The sequence below is a fragment of the Carettochelys insculpta genome, chromosome 7 (genome assembly GCF_033958435.1).
Source record: "Carettochelys insculpta isolate YL-2023 chromosome 7, ASM3395843v1, whole genome shotgun sequence".
In the NCBI taxonomy this organism is placed as follows: domain Eukaryota; kingdom Metazoa; phylum Chordata; order Testudines; family Carettochelyidae; genus Carettochelys; species Carettochelys insculpta.
Window position 1 is genome coordinate 665079 of NC_134143.1, and position 21763 is coordinate 686841.

Consider the following 21763-nt stretch of genomic DNA (forward strand, 5'->3'; position numbering starts at 1 on the left):
TCTACTGGGAGACCAGGAGGGTATGGGAGTGTCGGGGGGGGTTGATAGTGAGAAGTGGGTGCGTGGGAAGGGAGTTGTGGTGCTGGCTGTATGTTGGGGGGTCACATGGGCCTCTGGACAAAGGCGTCCCAGAGGAACTTACTGACCTGCACCCTGACCCTCTGTTCCTGACAGCATGGGAAAGCAGCCAGCTGCTTGGAGCCGTGGCCACACTCAAAACCCACCCCTGCATGAACGGCTCTTGCTTTACCTCCACAGTGTTGTGGAGGGAGCAGCATGTACCCACCACATCTGGTACATTGCGCGGGATGACCTCCAGTATCCTGAGGGGGCCCTGAAAGTGCCCTTCAGACACCTAATATTACAAGCCCAGTTTAGGAACTAAATAATGTCCTGACTGGGCTCAGTGTGTCCCATGTAGGGCCGCATCAGCCACTGATGCAAGGGGTAAATGGCATTGGGAATTATATAGGGGGGCTAGTGGTGTCCCCATTTGGTAGCTCCCAGGTTGGGATGGATGTCTTCTCCCGCATACTGCAGCAGAGCCATGAGTTGGAAGATACCTGCATTGTGGGCTCACCCAGACAAACCCACACAGAATGCCATAAATTGCCCCTTGGTGTCCACGCAGGTCTGGAGTACCCCAAAATGGTACCCCTTGCAATTGATGAAGATGCCTGTGCTGCATTCTGGGGCCTGGATAGCAATGTGGGTCCCATCCAGAGCCCTGAAGCACTTGGGGAAGTCCAGCTTCTCAGCCCCATTAGGGTGACTTTCAGATCCCAGACATGGACAACCCAGGAAAGTAGGTTGGTTTTGATTGCCCAGAAGACCTGAATGGTGTGGGGGGAGAACATGTCCATGTGTGTGTGGTGGGGTGCTCCATGCATCCCCTTCCCCTCCCCCCACCAGTCGCTGCCACCCCACCCTGTCCCTCTCCCCTGTCTCTGAGGGTCCCCCTTGCCTGGTAGCCCTCCTCCCCATGGTGGGGAGGTGCCCCAAGCATGCCCTACCTCCAGCAGAACAGCCGCAATGGTGGCCCTGCCCACCCCCAATTGATGGCCAAATGACTGGTGGCTGTCCAGGGTAGTGAGCCTCCACACAGCAATGGCTACCCCCTTGTGCAAGGGGAGTGTGCGCTGCACCTGTGTGTCATGGGGCTGGGGGGCAGGGCACGGCCAATGACTTAACTCCAGAAATAGCCTCTTTGTCATACTGAAGTTGTGGAGCCAGCGGGTGTCGTTCCAGTCCCCCAGAACCAGCCTGTCCCATCACTCGCTGCTGGAGGGCTCGTCCCACAGGGCCGGACAACCCAGGGGAGGGAGAACAAGCGTCGCCCCAAGGCAGTGGCCTGTGCCAGGGCAGCCATTAGGCTAGACCCCTGGAGCTGCTGGAGGGTGGCAGCTCGGAGCAGTGCCTACAGGCTGACCATGGCCTGGATGGGTCGGGCATCAGGGAGTCTCTGGGGGCCATTGTGTGCCACCAAGTGGTTTCTACATGTGGTTGAGTTCTCGGTGCTCTGGGTACAAGCCAGCCCTTGGCATGTGCAGAATGAGTGTGTTTTGGAGGAGCCCTTTAAAGGAGCACCAGGCTGAAGCCCCCAGAAGGGCTTATCTGCCTTGCTAGCGCAGCCACGGCATTTTCTGGCCCTTTTCTCCCAAAAGAGCACCCTATGACATGTGGTTGCTTCCTTGCAAACCAAGGGCCTGGTCTTTTCAAAGAGCGGCTCACAATCTCCTTTCGCTTGGGGCGTGTGGACGGTCATTTTCGAACGCTGATCTGTCAGAAGGTGGCTTTGGAAAGTTTGCCTTTTGACATCACACTGTGGTGTAGACTCAGCCAGCCACGGAGAAAAGGATAGAAAAGCAGAACCAGGTCCCCATGTGAAGATTGCAGCATAGTGTAACAAAGGAAATGTGTGTGTACATCAAAAAAGGATAAAATTCTTTTAACAACTAAGAAACAAAAACTTTTAAACACCATTTTCACTCTATCTGCTCCTGAACATTTCATGTAAAAACAGCTAACGCAATTCTCCCCACTCTAAAAACTTCTTTTAAACTTTACAATAAGAACCAACCACTCAGACTAGGTTCTCTTTTTCTTGTTTTTAAGAGAAAACAAGAACAGTCATCAAGAGCAAACAGCAGCACTGCCTGCTTACCTCATGCTCAGAAGAGAACACTTCAATTCATCATCATGGTTGGCAAGACCAAAAACACCCACATGCACTTCTCTAGCTACACACTACAGAAATGACTCCTAAAAGTACAGTCTTAACCACATGCTCCTCAGCTGCACACCCAGCAGAACAGGCACAAGCTTCCTGCCCATGGGGAACGTTTTCAAACAGCTGCTTCCACCCTCCTCGAACTAAGGGACAAAAGTCTAAAACCAGTCACCCCTTTCGCTGAAGCCCAATTCACCCGCTTTGGGATGCAGTGTATCAGAGGTGGTTGCATGTGGCTGTTTGCAGACACACCCCTCCTGATTAGCATACAGCGCCCTTTGGAGTCAATCAAACCCTCTCACTTCTAAAACCTTCATCAGTAGCAGTGGTGCAACAGCTTCTCCAATTCGCCTTTCTCACAAGGAGGAGAAACAGAGACAAACCTTCCAACCAACAATGTTCATATCTGCTCAATGTTTCCTGCCACAGCCCAGGGACCCCTTCAACAAACCAGGAAAGCAAAATGCAAGACCCTCAATGGATTCTCTTCTTGCCATTGGTTGCACTCACAGCACTTAGGAGAGGCAGACGTGGTGTTCCCAGGCTCCATCCCCAGTGCACAGGAGGTCCAGCAGCACAGTCACAGCCCTGCCAGGCCCAGGAGAGGGAGCAGATGCAAACAAGCCCTAAAGGCAGAGTGCAGCGTGTAAGCTGGGGGAGAGAAGAGTCAGTTATACACAAGCAGCCGGTCCTCTGGTGTAACGCACAGAGCTCAGGACTCTGCCTCTTGCAATCTGAGTTAAACTCCTCAGTAGGACTGCCTCAGTGTCCCTTCCTCACAGCAGTGCAGGCTTGTTCCACCTTTACTGCTCTCCCCAGCTCTGAGCCCACGCACAGGTAATGGCGCACAAGCTGCCTGCTTCAGTGACTGCTCCGCTCCTGTCCCCAGCGTGTGCAAAAGCTTTCTCCCAATAGCACGTATGTTCCATACTGTTCAGGGGGTCACCGTCATGCCTGCCCTGCAGACAGCCACAGACACCCCAGCCAGGCTGCCACCTCCCCTCCGGCAGCCCCAGGTTTATTTAACACAAACCATCACCTTCCCCTTCTCAATGACACTTTTCCCATCACACTTTTGAACTCTCCATCTCTTGTCCTTGTGTAAGTGAGTCAGATGAGCACCGAGCTCCACATTTCTCACCGTCCCCTGGATAATCATAGCTCATGTACATGCCCAGTGCACAGCTGGAGCGAATGCAGAAAGCCCTGAAGCTGCAGAGCACTGAAGGGGGACAGTCAGCTGGGGAAAAGTTTTCTTCTCTCCTCCTTGGGCAGGTGAGGATAGAAATGAAGAGAAGAAAATCCTCTGCCACACTCCAAAGAGGATGGAATTATCCATTTGCACTGTCTTTGCTTCCACCAAATCGGAGAACAAGAACAGCCGTGTGCTACCAAAGGCCAAGACATCAGTGCAAGCTGGGAGAGAGCTGCTGTATTGGCTGAGACAATCAATATCAAGGAAAGAAAGAAACTGGCTAGGATGGGATGTGATGTGAACCCCTGACACTGGGGGGGTAGAAACCTTTCCACCTTCTACCACAGGTCACAATCGCTACACCAATTCACCTCACATTCTGCTACCCAGCAGATGGAGTCAAGGGTGTATAAATATAGGTGTGTATAAGTGTGTTGCACAAAGTCCAGGTCTCCTCAGGGTCTCTCACAAGTACTGGGATGGAAACCCAGGTAATATCAGGAAATTCTATGATATAAATCACTGATAGCAACTCCAGTTCCCAATTTCCTCTCCTCCAGCCCAAAGGCAGCACTCTGGCATAAACCACCCCCCAGCCCTTAGGATTTAGCCTCACTGTCCGTTAACCCCTTCCCCTCGGTACCAAGCGGCCCCAGTTCCCCAGCGGGGGCTGCCCTGCAGAAGGGTTTAGTATCTCACAGGAAGTGCCCCACACCAGCTCTCCTTTGACACTGCAGAGTTTGCCTCTGTTCCCGCACTGAGAGATCCGTTATTTCCTTACAGCCTCTCCTGCGCCAGGAAGGCTTCACGGGCTGAATGACGAGTGTGTCAGGAAAGTGCCAATCAAACCAGCCAGTGATTCGATTTAAATGTAAGACTGAATTTCCCGCCCTTGTGCTCCTGGGCAGCCTCCTCTGTGGGCAGCACCGTGTGAGCGCGGTGAGCCCAGGGTCCGTCACAGACAACACAGATGGGGCTTTGATCCTCTTCACAGAACAGTTTCAGAGCCTCCTGGTGCTCCCCACACACCCCGTCCCCTCCGGCTCCCTTCACTGCCAGCAAACGCAGCCCTCTGAGCAGTTCCACTACGTTTGCAGCTGCCTGTTGGGCCGGAGGTGTCTCTGCCACACAGTCTCTCTGCACTGAGGGCAGGAGGGGGCTGGATCGGGCCCCCCCCAGCACTGGCTGAGGCAGGCTGGGCAGAAGTTGTACCCACACTCTGTAATCACGGGGTCCTTGAAATGCTCCAGACAGACGGGACACGTCGCTTCCTCCTGGAGACTTTTCGCAGGGCTCACTGCAGCCCTGGCTCCCTCTGGGCTGGGGAACAGGGCTAGTTTCAGCTTCCTCAGTTCAGACTAGGCCCGGCCTGCAGCAAATACTGGGCATTCCCCTTCCCGGAACTGACTCGGCTCTTGGCTGGAGTGGGCAGAGCCAGCTGGTGTCATTGCAGCCCTGGAGGTTTTGGGGAAAAGCCGACCACACTTGGGCACCCAGCCTGCAATCTGCCACTTGTGCTGCTGTGGCAGGTCACTGGGGCTGCACGTGGACACCAGAATCCCCCACTCCTGATAAGCTGCCAGAACTGGGTGTGTCTAAGGGGTGATATTCAGCCCTAGGCAGAATTCAGTGAATTTAATCCATAGTTCTGACAGAATTAATATTTATAGTATTTTACATTTATCTCCTGACACGCTCCCAGCTGCAAAGGTTTTATGCATTTCAATGGGCAGAGCCGTGGGAAGCTCTGCATGGTAGGAGGTGAAACAATACGGTGCTCAGTCAGTATTTACTGAACGGCAGCAGACACCCATTCCAAACTCCAAACTTTGTAACCATTAAAACCAAAACTGTCAAGAGCAGATCTGGAACCCTCAGAACTCCACAGCCTGACATCCAACTCTGCCAAGGGCTCCCGTCGCCTCATTCCTCTGGGCCCTGTCTGTGCCCTTCAGTAATTCCAAACTGGAATTTCAGTTTCTGGAGTGAAATGGATATTTACTGTCATCTATTGATCACAGAATCATAGAGTGCTAGGACAGGAAGGGACCTTGAGAGGTCATTGAGTCCAGCCCCCTGCCCTCATGGCAGGACCAAGCACTGTCCTAGACCATCCCTGATACACATCTACCTAACCTGTTCTTAAATATCTCCAGAGATGGGGATTACACAACCTCCCTTGGCAATTTATTCCAGTGTCTGACCACCCTGACAGTAAGGAACTTTTTCCGAATGTCCAACCTACACCTCCCTTGCTGCAGTTTAAGCCCATTGCCTCTTGTTCTCGCCTCAGAGTTTAACAAGTACAAGTTTTCTCCCTCCTCCTTATAACATCCTTTTATATACCTGAAAACTACTCTCATGTCTCCCCTTAATCTTCTTTTTTCCAAACTGAACAAGCCCAATTCTTTCAGCCTTTCTTCATAGCTCATGTTCTCGAGACCTTTGGTCATTCTTGTTGCTCTTTTCTTGAGCCTTTCCAATTTCTCCACATCTTTCTTGAACTGCGGTGCCCAGAACTGGACACAATACTCCAGCTGAGGCCTGTGCAGCGCAGAGGAGAGCGGAAGAATGACTTCTCGTGTCTTGTTCACAACACGCCTGTTTATGCATCCCAGAATCATGTTTGCTTTTTTTGCAACAGCATCACACTGTTGACTCATATTAAGCTTGTGGCCCACTAGAACCCCTAGATCCCTGTCTGCTGTAGTCGTTCCCAGACAGTCTCTCCCCATTTTGTATGTGTGAACCTGATTGTTCCTTCCCAAGTGGAGCACTTTGCATTTGTCCTTACTAAACTTCATCCTGTTTACCTCAGACCATTTCTCCAATTTATCCAGATCATTTTGAATTATTACCCTATCCTCCAAAGCAGCTGCAACCCCTCCCAGCTTGGTATCATCTGCAAACATAATGTGTACTTACTATGCCAATATGAAAATCGTTGATGAAGATATTGAACAGAACCGGTCCTAGAACAGACCCCTACAGAACCCCACTTGTTATACTTTTCCAGCAGGATTGAGAACCATTAAGAACTACTCTCTGAGTACGATTATCCAGCCAGTTATGCACCCACCTTATAGAAGCCTCATCTAAATTGTATTTGCAGAGTTTTTTTACTAGAATATCATGTGAGACCGTATCAATGCTTTACTATAGTCTAGGTATACCACATCTACCCCTTCTCCCCTATCCACAGGGCTCGTTATCTTATCAAAGAAAGCGATCAGATTGGTTTGACATGATTTGTTCTTTACAAATCCATGTTGGCTGTTTCGTATCACCTTACCACCTTCCAAGTGCTTGCAGATGATTTCTTTAATTACCTGCTCCATTATCTTTACTGGTACCGAAGGTAAGCTGACTGGCCTGTTGTTTCCTAGTTTATTCTTATTCCCCTTTTGATAGATGGGCACTATATCTTCCCTTTTCCAGTCTTCTGGAATCTCTCCCTTCTCCTATGATTTTCCAAAATGATAGCTAAAGGCTCAGATACCTCCTCTATCAGCTCCTTGAGTATTCTAGGATGCATTTCGGCAGGCCCTGGTGACTTGCAGACATCTCATTTTTTGCAGTGATTTTTAACTTGTTCTTTTTATATTTCAACTTCTTACCCTACCCCTTTCCCACTAGCATTCACTATGTTAGGCAATCCTTCATCAGACTTAGTGAAGACCAAAACAAAGAAGTCATCCACCCTAAGACTCTGGAACAACAAAGGAACATAAAAAATAATGTCTGTCTGTCTGTCTGTCTGTCTCTTGAAAATCTTGTGCCCTGCATGGATCAATCTCATTTTTGAATAGTTTTCCTAAATTCTGAGGTCTCAGAGGTGTGTCACTGTGCTGTGAAGGGCACAACCCCAGCTGGGTGCATGAAAGAAAGAGCTAAGTCAATGGAGGAGAGGTGCGTTGATGGCTCTTTAGCCAGGACTGTCAGGGAGGAGACCCCATATGCTCGGTGCCCCTGGCGTCTGAGTGCCGGAGGAGAGGATGTGCTGTATAGCACACAGGGCTCTGTGGTGCAATGGAAAACAAGTTGGACTGCTAAGCTGCCATGGTTGTGTGGAGTTAAGGTCAGTCATTCAAAGGCTGTGGGTTGAAATGCCACCAGAGTCACTGTAATGCGCATGGCCTGTTGGGAGGGCTGGGGAAGATGGAAGGGCAGGTCCTTCACACAGCAGGGATCTACTCCCCAGAGACCTCAGCTCTGTCCACTCCCTCACTGGTGCTGCCACAGTTGTCACATGTTTAGGCTGTCATTTCCGCCAGTCACTCTGCTGCCAGGAAACCCCCACCATGGGGCAGCTGCCTCATTCACCAGCATATCACAACTCAGGGGGCAGCTCCTGCTATAGGGAAACTCCTCCATGGGACAGCTGCACCTTTACCCAACGTGACAGCCCCACTTCCAGGGACCCCTGCTATGGGGTGGCTGCTGCATTCCCTGGCCCCCCTCCTGGGAGGTTTCAGGGCCCCTATACTCAGCACACACACCCCATGAAGAGGCTGTGGATCCCCCATTCTCAGCTCCCCTTCATCTCGCTGTGGTACATCCATCTCTGGGGCATCACCATGTGGAAGAAGCCCCCTATCATGGAAAAGCCCTGACACAGGAGAGCAGCTCCCCTATCCCCAGAGACTGGTGTCTGGTGTTTGCCATAGGGCCATGTGGTCACTCTCAGGAGTTCCCTTTCGACATTGTCCCAGTTGCCCTCTACTCCTTCTCTGGGGAGTCCAAACTTCCCACCCTTAGATGGAACCACTTCTCCAGCGTGACACCAGCTTCCGCACACTGAGCCCTTTTATCCCTCCCAAGGCCAGTTCCCTAAGTGCCAGGTTGCAACCCTCACACACCAGGAAGTAAACACCTGCTCCGATGAAAGGCTTCAAGTTCCAGCACTGCTACTTTGGGGCTCACCAGAGACGTCTTCCACCCACTTCCCAAAGATCTCAGTTCAGCTCCAGTCTTGTCACTGACGTGTCTTTATTTGTCACCTCTCACACGGCCAGTGTTCCCCAATCGGTGTTCCCCAAAGTGACAGTCAGGGTTCCCCGGTCGGGTTCAGCAACCTGTGGCTCCAGAGCTGCACGGGGCTTAAGGAGTCATTTGCAGGTCTGGATGCTGCCACTGCTGATTCCTCTGCCACTGCTGGAAGGAGAGTCAGATGGGTTCTGCATTGTCCTACGTCGGGGCCTCTGGACTAGAGTTGGAGGAGCAGAGGTACATTCAAGCCTCAGATTGGATTAGGTATTTGGGAGGGTTTGGAGCTGACAGGGGCTAAGCCTGGGGATAAGGAGGTAGATATTGGCTGAGAGGGATGAAGCCTGGGGATGAGGGTGGCAGATTTGGTCTGAGAGGGGCTAAGCCTGGGGATGGGGGGGCAGATTTGGGCTGAGAGGGGTTAAGCCTGGGGATAGGGGGGCAGATTTGGGCTGAGAGAGGTTAAGCCTGGGAATGGGGGGGGCAGATTTGGGCTGAGAGGGGTTAAGCCTGGGGATGGGGGGGCAGATTTGGGGCTGAGAGTTGCTAAGCCTGGGGATTGGGGGGCAGATTTGGGGCTGAGAGGGGTTAAGGGGTTATTAGGGATTCTCTGAAATTCTTTCAAGTTTAAAAGGGTTCTGTGGCCAAGTAAAATTGGGAAACACTGACCCAGGCAATCACACACAGCCGGCATCCTCTGCCTCCCCCGCCAGCCCCCCTGTGCTCAACAAGGGAGCGCAGCTCATCCCTTCCAGGGTGGGGGTCCCAGCTGACTGCAGTGAGAAAAAGTGTGTCCTGATGTCGAATGTTTGCTCCTGCCTGATGTAAACCATCAGAACAGCCCTTATGGGTCACAGAAAAGGATCAGAAAGGCAAGTGGCCTTATAATGGCCAAAGCCAAGTGCAGCAAAACTCAACACCCAGGCTCCAAAAGCCACTGGATGGCTCAGCTCTGTGAAGATGAGGCTCTGCCAGTGACTCCACCCTTCATGCCAGAGGTCACTTTCACAACCCTGAGCAGAGACACAAACAGGGCACATCTCCACTACTCCCTCCCTTGGGAAGGGGCAGGACAATGAGGGATTTTGGCAGATGCTAATGAGGTGCTGACATGAATATGCAGAGACTCATTAGCATAATGGTGGATGTGCAGTTTGTGATAGTGCCGCTTTGGACGTGCAGGCTGCACACGCAGATTGGGGCCCCCAGGCTCCCAAAGCCCTTCTTCACAAACAGCTGCTGCCAGCGCTGGAAGCTCCCGAGAAGTGGAACCTTCATTTGAGCCCTTGGAGCTCTGTAGAAGTGTCGGGGGGGGGGGTCACTGGTTTGCTCACTGGGCCCCATCCCCTCCACACTCCTCGCTAGGCCTCCTCCCTCTGAGGCCCCACCTGTGCTCTCCCCTCACTCCCGGTTCACCTCCTCCCATCCCTGCTCTGCCTCTTCCACTGCAGTCTGCCTGCTGCTCTCACCTCTCCTCCCACCGGCCCACCCATTTGCTGCTCTCTCCCCGATTCCCCCAGGCCTCCCCACCTGCTGCTCATGGCTCTCCCTGCCCTACGCCAGGGGCTGCCCAATGCCCAGGGAAGCCCCAACATTACAAGGGGAAGGACCCCTGTTTAGCCTCTCCCTTTGGAGAGCGGTGGGTGCCGCTCGTTCACAGGTCGTACCCCTCAGCCCGGGTGGGTGCTGCTCGTTCATTGGTCGTACCCCTCAGCCCGGGTGGGTGCTTCAAACAGCTCTGGCTCGTGAACACACCCAGATGGGGCACTCCCCGAACAGCTCCACAAATAAATCACAGACATGGTCAGTAATTAAAAGCGTAAAAATATGCCCCAGAGCCCCAATGTGAACCCCTCCTCCCACAGACACTGACTGTCCATCATCTCCTCTGCAGCTGCTCTCAGAAATGAAGCGTCTGCCAAAGCAGCGCGTGCTACAGACCTCTGCAGTTCACAGAGCCACCCCTGTTCCATGTATCTCACCTGCCCAGGCAGCTCCATGAAAGTCTGAGCCCAGGGAGGTGATACAGCCAGCAGAACCTGGTCAGAGGACACCAGGCTCTGCAAAGCCAGGCTGCCAGGCACCAGCACCCCCAGGCAGTGGCATTGTGATGCAGGCAGGGACTCCCTTAGAGCCCTCCCACAAGACTGGATCTGCACAGCTCCCTGTGCCTGCTGGAACCTCCCCATCCACAGCAGCCAGGCCACTTAGTCAAGATGCCCCAAGGGCTCACCTAGAGCTTGAAACCGCCACCGTGGCCTTATTAGCAGCTGTGTCTAAACAGCTCAGCCAGCTGATAGGAACTGGTTTTACAAGTGTCATCTTAGGAAAGGAGCCAGGGGAGCGGCAGGGACAGATGCACTCAACAATGAGGTGAGTGGGGCAGAACTTCTACTTGTCCAGAGGGGAATTAGCTCAAATGGTAGAGCGCTTGCTTAGCATGTAAGAGGTAGTGGGATCGATACCCACATTCTCCACTGCAAGCCATTTTCTGCAGCCTTTTCTTCCAAGGCAATGTGAGACCAGGCCCCCCTTCCTTCTGCTTGGCTGCTCCCCAGGAAGTTCTCAATGTAGAGGGGGCATTTGGAGCTGTCTCTGCTTGGCTGTGTGCAATGGCACAAAAGAGCATTTGAACATCTCCTCTCCCACCTGCAGAGAAGAACAGCTCTGACCTGGAGGCTGAATTTGAAGGAGGAAGCCATGGCCATGGGCTGCTTCAGGTGAGAGAAAGTGGTGATGCACATGTGAGCCATGTACCTAATATGGTGATGCCCCAGAGCGGGTAGCAGTGAGTTGTAGGTCAGTCATTGTGGTGGGCAGGTTCAGCACTGCACACGCAGAAGGTTCTGGAGTTGGGGTGACAGCTGTGGGCTCTGCTCCTCTGGGCTCTGTGCCTGTGGGTAGGAGAGCAGACAGGACAGCTGCTGGTGCAAGGCCATGTGCTCTGGGTGAGCTGGAGCAGCTGAACTCAGGAGCAGGCAGAATGCTGGGGGTCCCTCCATCGGAAGCACCGTGCAGCAGGGGGTGACGGTGTTACCCTCTGCCAGGGAACATGGGGCATGTTAATCTCGTGATCAAGGCAGCGGAGGGAGGGGATAGGCAGGGTCTGTGGGGACATCCGGCAGGGGCGTAGGACAGGGGGTGAGGGGCAGCAGGGTCAGAGGGAATTCCCAGCCATGGCTCAGGGTAGTGGGGAATGGAAGACAGAGTGTGAGGGGGGGATGCCGGGTTGGGGTTCAGGGTGGTGGGGGAGGGGCAGAGGGGATGCCCAGTTGTGATTCTGAGCAGTGGGGGAGGGGTAGCAAGCTAATTCCAGAGCCCCCGTGACCCTGCAGCTGCCTCTTGCTCCTTTCTGAAAGGGCCCTTGTGAGCTGTCACTGGGCAGGCCGGCTCGCTCAGTTGCTCATTCCTATGAGCAGATGGGAATAAGGGGCCTTCGAAGCAGGCGGGGTCCTGTCGAAAAGGAGCCCCGTCGGGACGAGACGTGTGGCAGTGAGACGCGTCAATTTCGAAGTGCCGCGGCCGCCCGCATGCTCATGAGGGGTTGAATATGTATTTCAGCGCTTCATTACTAAACTTCAAAATGGCCATTTGCATGGCCATTTCGAAGTTTTTGGCTAGTGTAGACACAGCCATTGAGAGTCTCCAGTTTGGTCAATGTGAATCGCAGTGAGGCATTGCTGGTGCATGATGGCATATATTATATTAGTAGATGTGAGCTAAAGGAACCCCTGAAAGTGTGCTTGCTGTTCGGTCCTGTGATGATATTTATGGTGTAGATATGCGAGCACAATTGGCAGCAAGGTTTGTTGCAGGGCTTGGTGCCCAGTTTAGAGTTACTGTGTTGTGACCTTTTGTTAGTTGCTGGTGAGATTTTGTTTCAGGTCGGCAGGCTGTCTGCAGGCAAGGACAGGCCTCTCAAGGGCTGTGAGAGTGAAGGATCATTGTCCAGGATGGTTTGCAGACCACAATTGATACATTGGAGAGGCCTTAGGTCGTGTCTCTATGTGACAGCCAGTGGTGTTCTCTTGTTTTCTTTGCAAGGCCTGTCTTGAGGCAGGCGGCGTCTGGGTACCCATCTGGCTGTGTCAATCTGCTTCCTCACTTCCTTAGGTGGGTATTGTAGTTTGAGGAAAGCTTGGTAAAAGTCTTGTAGATGTTTGTCTCTGATGGATCAGAGCAAATCCGGTTGTACCTTAGTGCCTGGGTGTGTGCAATGCATCGTGTAGTCTGCTCTGGATGGAATCTGGAGGCGTGTAGATAAGCATAGAGGTCTGTGGGTTTTCGGTATCGGGTGGTATTTATGTGACCATCGCTTATCTGCATAGTAGTGTGCAGGAAGTGGATCTCTTGTGTGAACTGGTCCAGACTAAGGCTGATGGTGGGGTGGAAACTGTTGAAATCCTGGTGGAACTCTTCAAGCGCCTCCTTCCCAACCAATGAAGCAGTTGTAGATGTCCTTGGTCTTTCAGCGAGCGTTCTCTGCTATTAATCTTAGTGTCTGAATATGCTGTATGGTACTTTTATCTTTCCCAAATCCCACTTACTTGTCTGTTAGATGTTCCTTTATCTTTGATCTCAGTCTCTCCATCAGTACCAGCAGCAGCAGCTTGCGTCGATGACTTGTGAGGGCAATCCTTCTGTGCACTTCCCTCTTGTGTATTGTCACCAGCATGGATGTTGCCCATTCCTTACTGGACTTTCCTTCCTTCCATGCGATCTTACATAGTCGGCCTGTTTAACTGTTGATGAACAGAGCAGCGAGGGAGGTCTAGGTTGGCCATTCGGAAAAAGTTCCTAACTGTCAGGGTGGTCAGACACTGGAATAAATTGCCAAGGGAGGTTCTGTAATCCCCATCTCTGGAGATATTTAAGAACAGGTTAGGTAGATGTGTATCAGGGATGGTCTAGACAGTACTTGGTCCTGCCATGAGGGCAGGGGGCTCGACTCAATGACCTCTCAAGGTCCCTTCCTGTCCTAGCACTCTATGATTCTGTGATCAATAGATGCCAGTAAATATCCATTTCACTCCAGAAACTGAAATTCCAGTTTGGAATTACTGAAGGGCACAGACAGGGCCCAGAGGAATGAGGCGACGGGAGCCCTTGGCAGAGTTGGATGTCAGGCTGTGGAGTTCTGAGGGTTCCAGATCTGCTCTTGAAAGTTTTGGTTTTAACGGTTACAAGGTTTGGAGTTTGGAGTGGGTGTCTGCTGCCGTTCAGTAATTACTGTCTGAGCACCGTATTGTCTCACCTCCTACCATGCAGAGCTTCCCACGGCTCTGCCCATTGAAATGGATAAAACCTTTGCAGCTGGGAGCGTGTCAGGAGATAAATGTAAAATATTATAAATATTAATTCTGTCAGAACTATGGATTAAATTCACTGAATTCTGCCTAGGGCTAAATATCACCCCTTAGACACACCCAGTTCTGGCAGCTTATCAAGAGTGGGGGATTCTGGTTTCCACGTGCAGCCCCAGTGACCTGCCACAGCAGCACAAGTGGCAGATTGCAGGCTGGGTACCCAAGTGTGGTTGGCTTTTCCCCAAAGCCCCCAGGGCTGCAATGACACCAGCTGGCTCTGCCCACTCCAGCCAAGAGCCAAGTCAGTTCCAGGAAGGGGAATGCCCAGTTTTTGCTGCAGGCCGGGCCTAGTCTGAACTGAGGAAGCTGAAACTAGCCCTGTTCCCCAGCCCAGAGGGAGCCAGGGCTGCAGTGAGCCCTGTGAAAAGTCTCCAGGAGGAAGCGACGTGTCCCGTCTGTCTGGAGCATTTCAAGGACCCCGTGATTACAGAGTGTGGGTACAACTTCTGCCCACCCTGCCTCAGCCAGTGCTGGGGGGGGCCCGATCCAGCCCCCTCCTGCCCTCAGTGCAGAGAGACTGTGTAGCAGAGACACCTCCGGCCCAACAGGCAGCTGCAAACATAGTGGAACTGCTCAGAGGGCTGAGTTTGCTGGCAGTGAAGGGAGCCGGAGGGGACGGGGTGTGTGGGGAGCACCAGGAGGCTCTGAAACTGTTCTGTGAAGAGGATCAAAGCCCCATCTGTGTGGTCTGTGATGGACCCTGGGCTCACCGCGCTCACACGGTGCTGCCCAAAGAGGAGGCTGCCCAGGAGCACAAGGTCAGGAAATTCAGTCTTACATTTAAATCGAATCACTGGCTGGTTTGATTGGCACTTTCCTGACACACTCGTCATTCAGCCCGTGAAGCCTTCCTGGCGCAGGAGAGGCTGTAAGGAAATAACGGATCTCTCAGTGCGGGAACAGAGGCAAACTCTCCAGTGTCAAAGGAGAGCTGGTGTGGGGCACTTCCTGTGAGGTACTAAACCCTTCTGCAGGGCAGCCCCCGCTGGGGAACTGGGGCCGCTTGGGACCGAGGGGAAGGGGTTAAGGGACAGTGAGGCTAAATCCTAAGGGCTGGGGGGTGGTTTACGCCAGAGAGCTGCCTTTGGGCTGGAGGAGAGGAAATTGGGAACTGGAGTTGCTATCAGTGACTTATATCATAGAATTTCCTGATATTACCTGTGTTTCCATCTCAGTAGTTGTGAGAGACCCTGAGGAGACCTGGACTTTCTGCAACACACTTATACACACTTATACACACCTACATTTATACACCCTTGACTCCATCTGCTGGGTAGCAGAATGTGAGGTGAATTGGTGAAGTGATTGTGACCTGTGGTAGATGGTGGAAAGGCTTCTACCCCCCCAGTGTCAGGGGTTCCCATCACATCCCATCCTAGGCAGTTTCTTTCTTGCCTTGATATTGATTTTCTCAGCCAATACAGCAGCTCTCTCCCAGCTTGCACTGATGTCTTGGCCTTTGGTAGCACACGGCTGTTCTTGTTCTCCGATTTGGTGGAAGCAAAGACAGTACAAATGGATATTTTCATCCTCTTTGGAGTGTGGCAGAGGATTTTCTTCTCTTCATTTCTATCCTCCCCTGCCCAAGGAGGAGAGAAGAAAACTTTTCCCCAGCTGACTGTCCCCCTTCAGTGCTCTGCAGCTTCAGGGCTTTCTGCATTCGCTCCAGCTGTGCACTGGGCATGTACATGAGCTATGATTATCCAGGGGACGGTGAGAAATGTGGAGCTCGGTGCTCATCCGACTCACTTACACAAGGACAAGAGATGGAGAGTTCAAAAGTGTGATGGGAAAAGTGTCATTGAGAAGGGGAAGGTGATGGTTTGTGTTAAATAAACCTGGGGCTGCCGGAGGGGAGGTGGCAGCCTGGCTGGGGTGTCTGTGGCTGTCTGCAGGGCAGGCATGACGGTGACCCCCTGAACAGTATGGAACATACGTGCTATTGGGAGAAAGCTTTTGCACACGCTGGGGACAGGAGCGGAGCAGTCACTGAAGCAGGCAGCTTGTGCGCCATTACCTGTGCAGGGGCTCAGAGCTGGGTAGAGCAGTAAAGGTGGAACAAGCCTGCACTGCTGTGAGGAAGGGACACTGAGGCAGTCCTACTGAGGAGTTTAACTCAGATTGCAAGAGGCAGAGTCCTGAGCTCTGTGCTTTACACCAGAGGACCGGCTGCTTGTGTATCACTGACTCTTCTCTCCCCCAGCTTACACGCTGCACTCTGCCTTTAGGGCTTGTTTGCATCTGCTCCCTCTCCTGGGCCTGGCAGGGCTGTGACTGTGCTGCTGGACCTCCTGTGCACTGGGGCTGGAGCCTGGGAACACCACGTCTGCCTCTCCTAAGTGCTGTGGGTGCAACCAATGGCAAGAAGAGAATCCATTGAGGGTCTTGCATTTTGCTTTCCTGGTTTGTTGAAGGGGTCCCTGGGCGGTGGCAGGAAACATTGAGCAGATATGAACATCGTTGGTTGGAGGGTTTGTCTCTGTTTCTCCTCCTTGTGAGAAAGGCGAATTGGAGAAGCTGTTGCACCACTGCTACTGATGAAGTTTTTAGAAGTTCTTCGTGCCCTTTGCTTGCCCGTTCTTCGAAGGGAAACTTGCTGATGCACTGGCTCCCGAGAACACTTCAGAAAAGCACCAAAATGCCAGTGTGTATTTTCTGCAGTGTCGTGGTTAGCACATGGGTCTAACTTGTAACTAGTCGCTTGTTCTAAGCCAGGTAGAAACAGTCCTGCTTCCTCTTCTGTGGGGCCAGCTCATTTCTGGAAGAATCCTTAAGAGCTCTGCCTCCTTCCTCATTGTTTTTTTTTTTCCTTTCATGAAACTTTAATATCTAAGGATGGGGGACAATAGGAGCCAATAACAGCTCCCATCACTTGGGTGCTTGGTTGCCACCTATCTTGCAGAGATGATGATAGAAGAATTCCAGCCCTCAGGGTGGGAAACTGGCAGTTTCTCCTTCATCCATTTCTTTTCAGCTAATGTCAAAGCACATCCCAGCATTAGGTCACGGTGACTGTGTCTAAAAACCTGCTGTGCTGGAGAATGGCTGTTTGGTATTGAAAGAGTTGTGCTACAGTTGTGTATGGAAACTGTCTGCCTGACCCATAAAATATTAAAGAAAATTAGTGGCTCAAGAGCATTCTTTCCAGCAGTGTCGAGATGACTGCGTGGTCTAAGGTTCCAGATGTAAGATACTGTCTTTCCTTTCCCTGGATGTTCTGGCCTCCAGAAGGAAAGTTGGGTTCAAATCCCCTTCCTGAGGCGAGTGGCTTTCTCCACATGCTGAACTGGCCTTGATTCAATGCCTCACCGAACAGCGCACCAGCGGTTGCTTTGAATTTCTGTTAGAGCAGGGGCAAGAGTGAGGCAGAATTCAGATGTGAACCTCCCACTCTGGCAGTGTGACCACACAGTCAAGGGGCCAACACCCACCATCTGCACCAGGCTTCTCTTCTCTGCTCTGAGAACTGCATGAATACCAGCTCTGTAATGCAGCACAGGAGCTGTGTCACCAGCCCCACCTGGTGGTAGTCAAGCCTTGGGTTAGTTGGCTGGTCTCAGCCTGTGGCCAGAAGGATGCCACGGGAAGGGGAGGGAGACACACACGTGTCTGTTGTTCCTGCAATGCCCTGGGGGTGTGGAAGGGAAGGGAGAAAAGAAAACAGGCTGAGTCCCTCTCTGCTCACACAGGGGATGGGAACTGCTGTGGAGATTTCAATAGCATCAAGGGGCTCGGAAAGAGCCAAAGGCATTAATTTGATCCCATCAAACTCCCTTTTACACTTCCCTGTTTCCATCCCTCCCCTATTGCTCTGCCTCTGGCTTTTAAAGCTGCTCACCCAGCTCAGGCCTTCCCCCTCCTTAGCCACACAGGGGCAGGCTGAGCCTCAGGATGATCAAAGGCAACCAAGGGAACAAGGGATCAAACCCTCCCAGACACACAATCCCACCTGACACCATCACAGAAATCACCTGCAATCAGCATCAAACAGCAAACACCCAGCGAACTCACTTCACTGCCACCAAACCGCAGTGCACCCACTGGCACCTCTCCAGCAGCGCCTTCTGCTGCTCCCCCTCTTACGCTCCCCAGTCTCAGGCCCCTGGCCAAGACTCCACGTTAAGTCACCAAAATTGTTCTGTCCCAAATCAGGCCTAGTTGGCAGACAAACGACTGGGGGGTCCCAGCCACCGTTCCCTTTTCGGTGCCTTAAAAAAAGAGACTTGGGGAGAAAAATCACCTACTTGAGCAAGTTCCATCTTTGTGCTGCAGCCGCCGTCGGTGTTCCCTGTAAGCTGTGGGCTCGTGTGAGGGCTCAGCAGAGTTTCCAAAGCTCCCCAGCCCATTAGCAGAGCATCCCCAGCTCGGTTTCTTGTTTCTACTGATGGTGCACATTTGCTCACACCTGAGTGTGCATAAAATGCATTCCACACCTGGATGGAAAAGGTCAGAGGGAACATTGACCCCCAGCTCCTGGGATCCAACACCATTTTCATCCCAACCCTGAAAAATGGCCTCATCAGATTGGGTTTGGTCAGAAAGAGCCGGATCATTGTTTAATAAATAATATTTACAGCCCAAGGCAAAGGGCACAGACCAGGCTTTCACCATTTGGGGCCGGAAGACCATGAGCATCAGGATGACTGAGCTGGGTCTACAAGAGCCTAAAAGATGAGTTGCCTTGATTTTAGCCAAATATGACCACCACCACCAGCTTCGGCTGAATTGGAAACACCACCTGGGAAGTGAGACTAAGACCTTTTCTATATTACACCATTAGGTTAACGTCAGCTGCCCTGCACTCACCTAGCTGTGGAAGTGACAATGATTCCTCAGCTCTCATCCCCTATTAACCCTCCTCTACTTAAGATACCTTGATGACATCTTTATGATTTGGATTCATGGTATAGAGACTCTAGAAGAATTCCACAGAGACTTTTAAAATCTACACCCCACCTTCAACTTATGCCTCAATTACTCCATGCAAGAGATACATTTCCTGGACACTACAGTACTAATCAAGGATGGTCTGATCAGTACCACACTGTACCGGAAACCCGCTGATCGCTGTACTTACCTACACGCTTCTAGCTTCCATCCTGCACACATAACGAGAGCCATTGTTTACAGTCAAGCCCTGAGATACAATTGCATTTGCTCTGATCCAACCGACAGAGACCAAAAACTACAAGATCTCTACAAAATATTCGTAAACTTGGATTACCCACCAGGAGAAATAAAAAAAAAAAAAAAATTTACAGGACCAGACGAATACCCAGAGACCAGCAACTCCAAGAGAGGCCCAAAAAAGCCAAGAATAGAACACCACTGGTCATCACCTACAGCCCCCAACTCAAACCACTGCAATGCATTGTCAAAGACTTACAACCTCTCCTTAATCGGGATGCCACACTCCAGAAGGCCCTTGGTGACAGGCCTGTTCTCTTCTCCAGACAACTTCCCAACCTTACGAGGATTCTGACCAATATCCACAGTCTATCCCGCAGGAACACCAGTTCTGGGACTTTTCCCTTTAACAAAGCCCACTGCCAGCTTTATCCACATATCTATTCTGGAGATACCATCACTGGACCTAACCAGATTATTCACATAATCACAGGCACATTCTCATGTTCCTCTGCTAACATCATTTATGCCATCCTGTGCCAACAATGCCCGGGTGCTTTGTATATTGGACAGACTTCAAGCTCTCTGCGACAAAGAGTTAATGGGCACAAAACAGACATCAAAACACTCCTGATGCACAAACAGTCAGTCTACATTTTAATGGAGTGGGCCATTCTGTTAATGACTGAAGAGTTTGCGTCTTATTGAAGAAGAATTTTCAGTCTGCTTTGGAAAGAGAAACTGCTGAACTCTCTTTCATATTCAAATTTGACACAGTAACACTTGGTTTCAATGAGGATGCGAATTTTCTGGGACATTATAGGGGCTCTTTTGCAAACTTGGTTTAATCTAATTCTTGACCCTCACCCCGCCCTGCCCCTCTGCTCTCTGATTTGCTCACATTGATAGTTTTTTTCTGATTTGTCAACCTTGATTACTGTTTTTGGTTCTCTGTGTCTAAAATATTGAGTCTGTTCTGGGCTGGCTCTGGTCTGAAGAAGTGGGTCTGTCCCACCGAAGCTCATCTCATAAATTATTTTGTTAGTCTTTAAAGTGCTACTTGACTGCTTTTTTGTTTTCATTTCAATTGGTGCCTGTTGATTTCAGTGCCTCTCTACTTTCCTTTTACATCACCTGCACAGCTGTCCAGAAGGAACTAACCTGTCAGAGTCCTCTGTGCCTGATACCTGTCACATGAGAGCCTGTAAGAAAAGTGGCAGATTGGGGAAGTAAAAGTGAGAGGGTTTGATTGACTCCAAAGGGCGCTGTATGCTAATCAGGAGAGGTGTGTCTGCAAACAGCCACATGCAACCACCTCTGATACCCTGCGTCCCAAAGCGGGTGAATTGGGCTTCAGCGAAAGGGGTGGTTGGTTTTAGACTTTTGTCCCTTAGTTTGAGGAGGGTGGAAGCAGCTGTTTGAAAATGTTCCCCATGGGCACGAAGCTTGCGCCTGTTCTGCTGGGTGTGCAGCTGAGGAGTATGTGGTTAAGACTGTCCTTTTAGAAATCAGTTTTTTAGTATTTAGGTGTTTAGGAAATGTCTATGTGTGTTCCTGGTCTTATTGACCATGATGGTATTGAATTGAAAAGTTTTCTTGTAAGCATGCAATAAGCAGGCAGTGTTGCTGTTTGCTTTTAATGATTGTTTTTGTTTTGTCTTGTTTGAGTGGCTCTTATTGTGAAGTTCAAAAAAAGTTTTTACAATGTGGAATTGTTTTAGCTGCTTTAAGTGAAATGTTCAGGAGCAGAGGGAGTGAAAATGGTGTTTAAAAGTTTCTGTTTCTTAGTTGTTAAAACAATTTTATCCTTATTTGATGTACACACACATTTCCTTGGTTACACTATGCTGCAATCTTCACGTGGGGACCTGGTTCTGCTTTTCTACCCTTTTCTCCGTGGCTGGCTGAGTCTACACCACAGTGTGATTTCAAAAGGCAAACTTTCCAAAACCACCTTCTGACAGATCAGTTTTTGAAAGCGAGTGTCCACACGCCCCAAGCAAAAGGAGACTGTGAGCCGCTCTTTGAAAAGACCAGGCCCTTGGTTTGCAAGGAAGCAGCCACATGTCACAGGGTGTTCTTTTGGGAGAAAAGGGCCAGAAAATGTCGTGGCTGTGCCAGTAAGGCAGAGAAGCCCTTCTGGGGGCTGCAGCCTGGTGCTCCTTTAAAGGGCTCCTGCAAAACACACTCGTTCTGCACATGCCAAGGGCTGGCTTGTACCCAGAGCACCGAGAACTCAACCACATGGAGAAGCCACATGGTGGCACACAATGGCCCCCTAGAAGCCCCCTGATGCCCGACCCATCCAGGCCATGGTCAGCCTGTAGGCACTGCTCCTAGCTGCCACCCTCCAGCAGCTCCAGGGGTCTAGCCTAATGGCTGCCCTGGTACAGGCCACTGCCCTGGGGTGACGCTTGTTCTCCCTCCCCTGGGTTGTCCGGCCCTGTGGGACGAGCCCTCCAGCAGCGAGTGATGGGACAGGCTGGTTCTGGGGGACTGGAACGACACCCGCTGGCCCCACAACTTCAGTACGACAAAGTGGCTATTTCTGGAGCTAAGTCATTGGCCCTCCCCGGCCCCCCAGCACCATGACACACAGGTGCAGCCCACACTCCCCTTGCACAAGGGGGTAGCCATTGCTGTGTGGAGGCTCACTGCCCTGGACAGCCACCAGTCATTTGTCCACCAATTGGGGGTGGGCTGCTGCCTGTGGGGCTCTGCTAATTAGCCAGGCAGCACCTGCATCTCTCCTGAGCAGCCACCCAAGCACACAGCTTCCAGGGACACTGCCGGGGCCGGGGCTGAGGAAAGGGGAGGGCAGCAAACCCCACCAGCTGTCTGGCAGTGTTCCTGACCAGC

At 51.6% G+C, this 21763-nt stretch overlaps 1 non-coding gene and 1 pseudogene across 1 annotated transcript; one reads left to right on the top strand and one right to left on the bottom strand.

Moving 5' to 3' along the window:
• Window positions 1–2078: 2078 nt before the first annotated feature.
• Window positions 2079–2278, bottom strand: LOC142016220 (small nucleolar RNA U3; annotated as a pseudogene).
• An 8537-nt stretch (window positions 2279–10815) lies between these two features.
• On the top strand, window positions 10816–10888 carry TRNAA-AGC (transfer RNA alanine (anticodon AGC)). Its single transcript has one exon. It is a non-coding gene; the product is annotated as a tRNA-Ala (tRNA).
• The last annotated feature ends 10875 nt before the right edge of the window (window positions 10889–21763 follow it).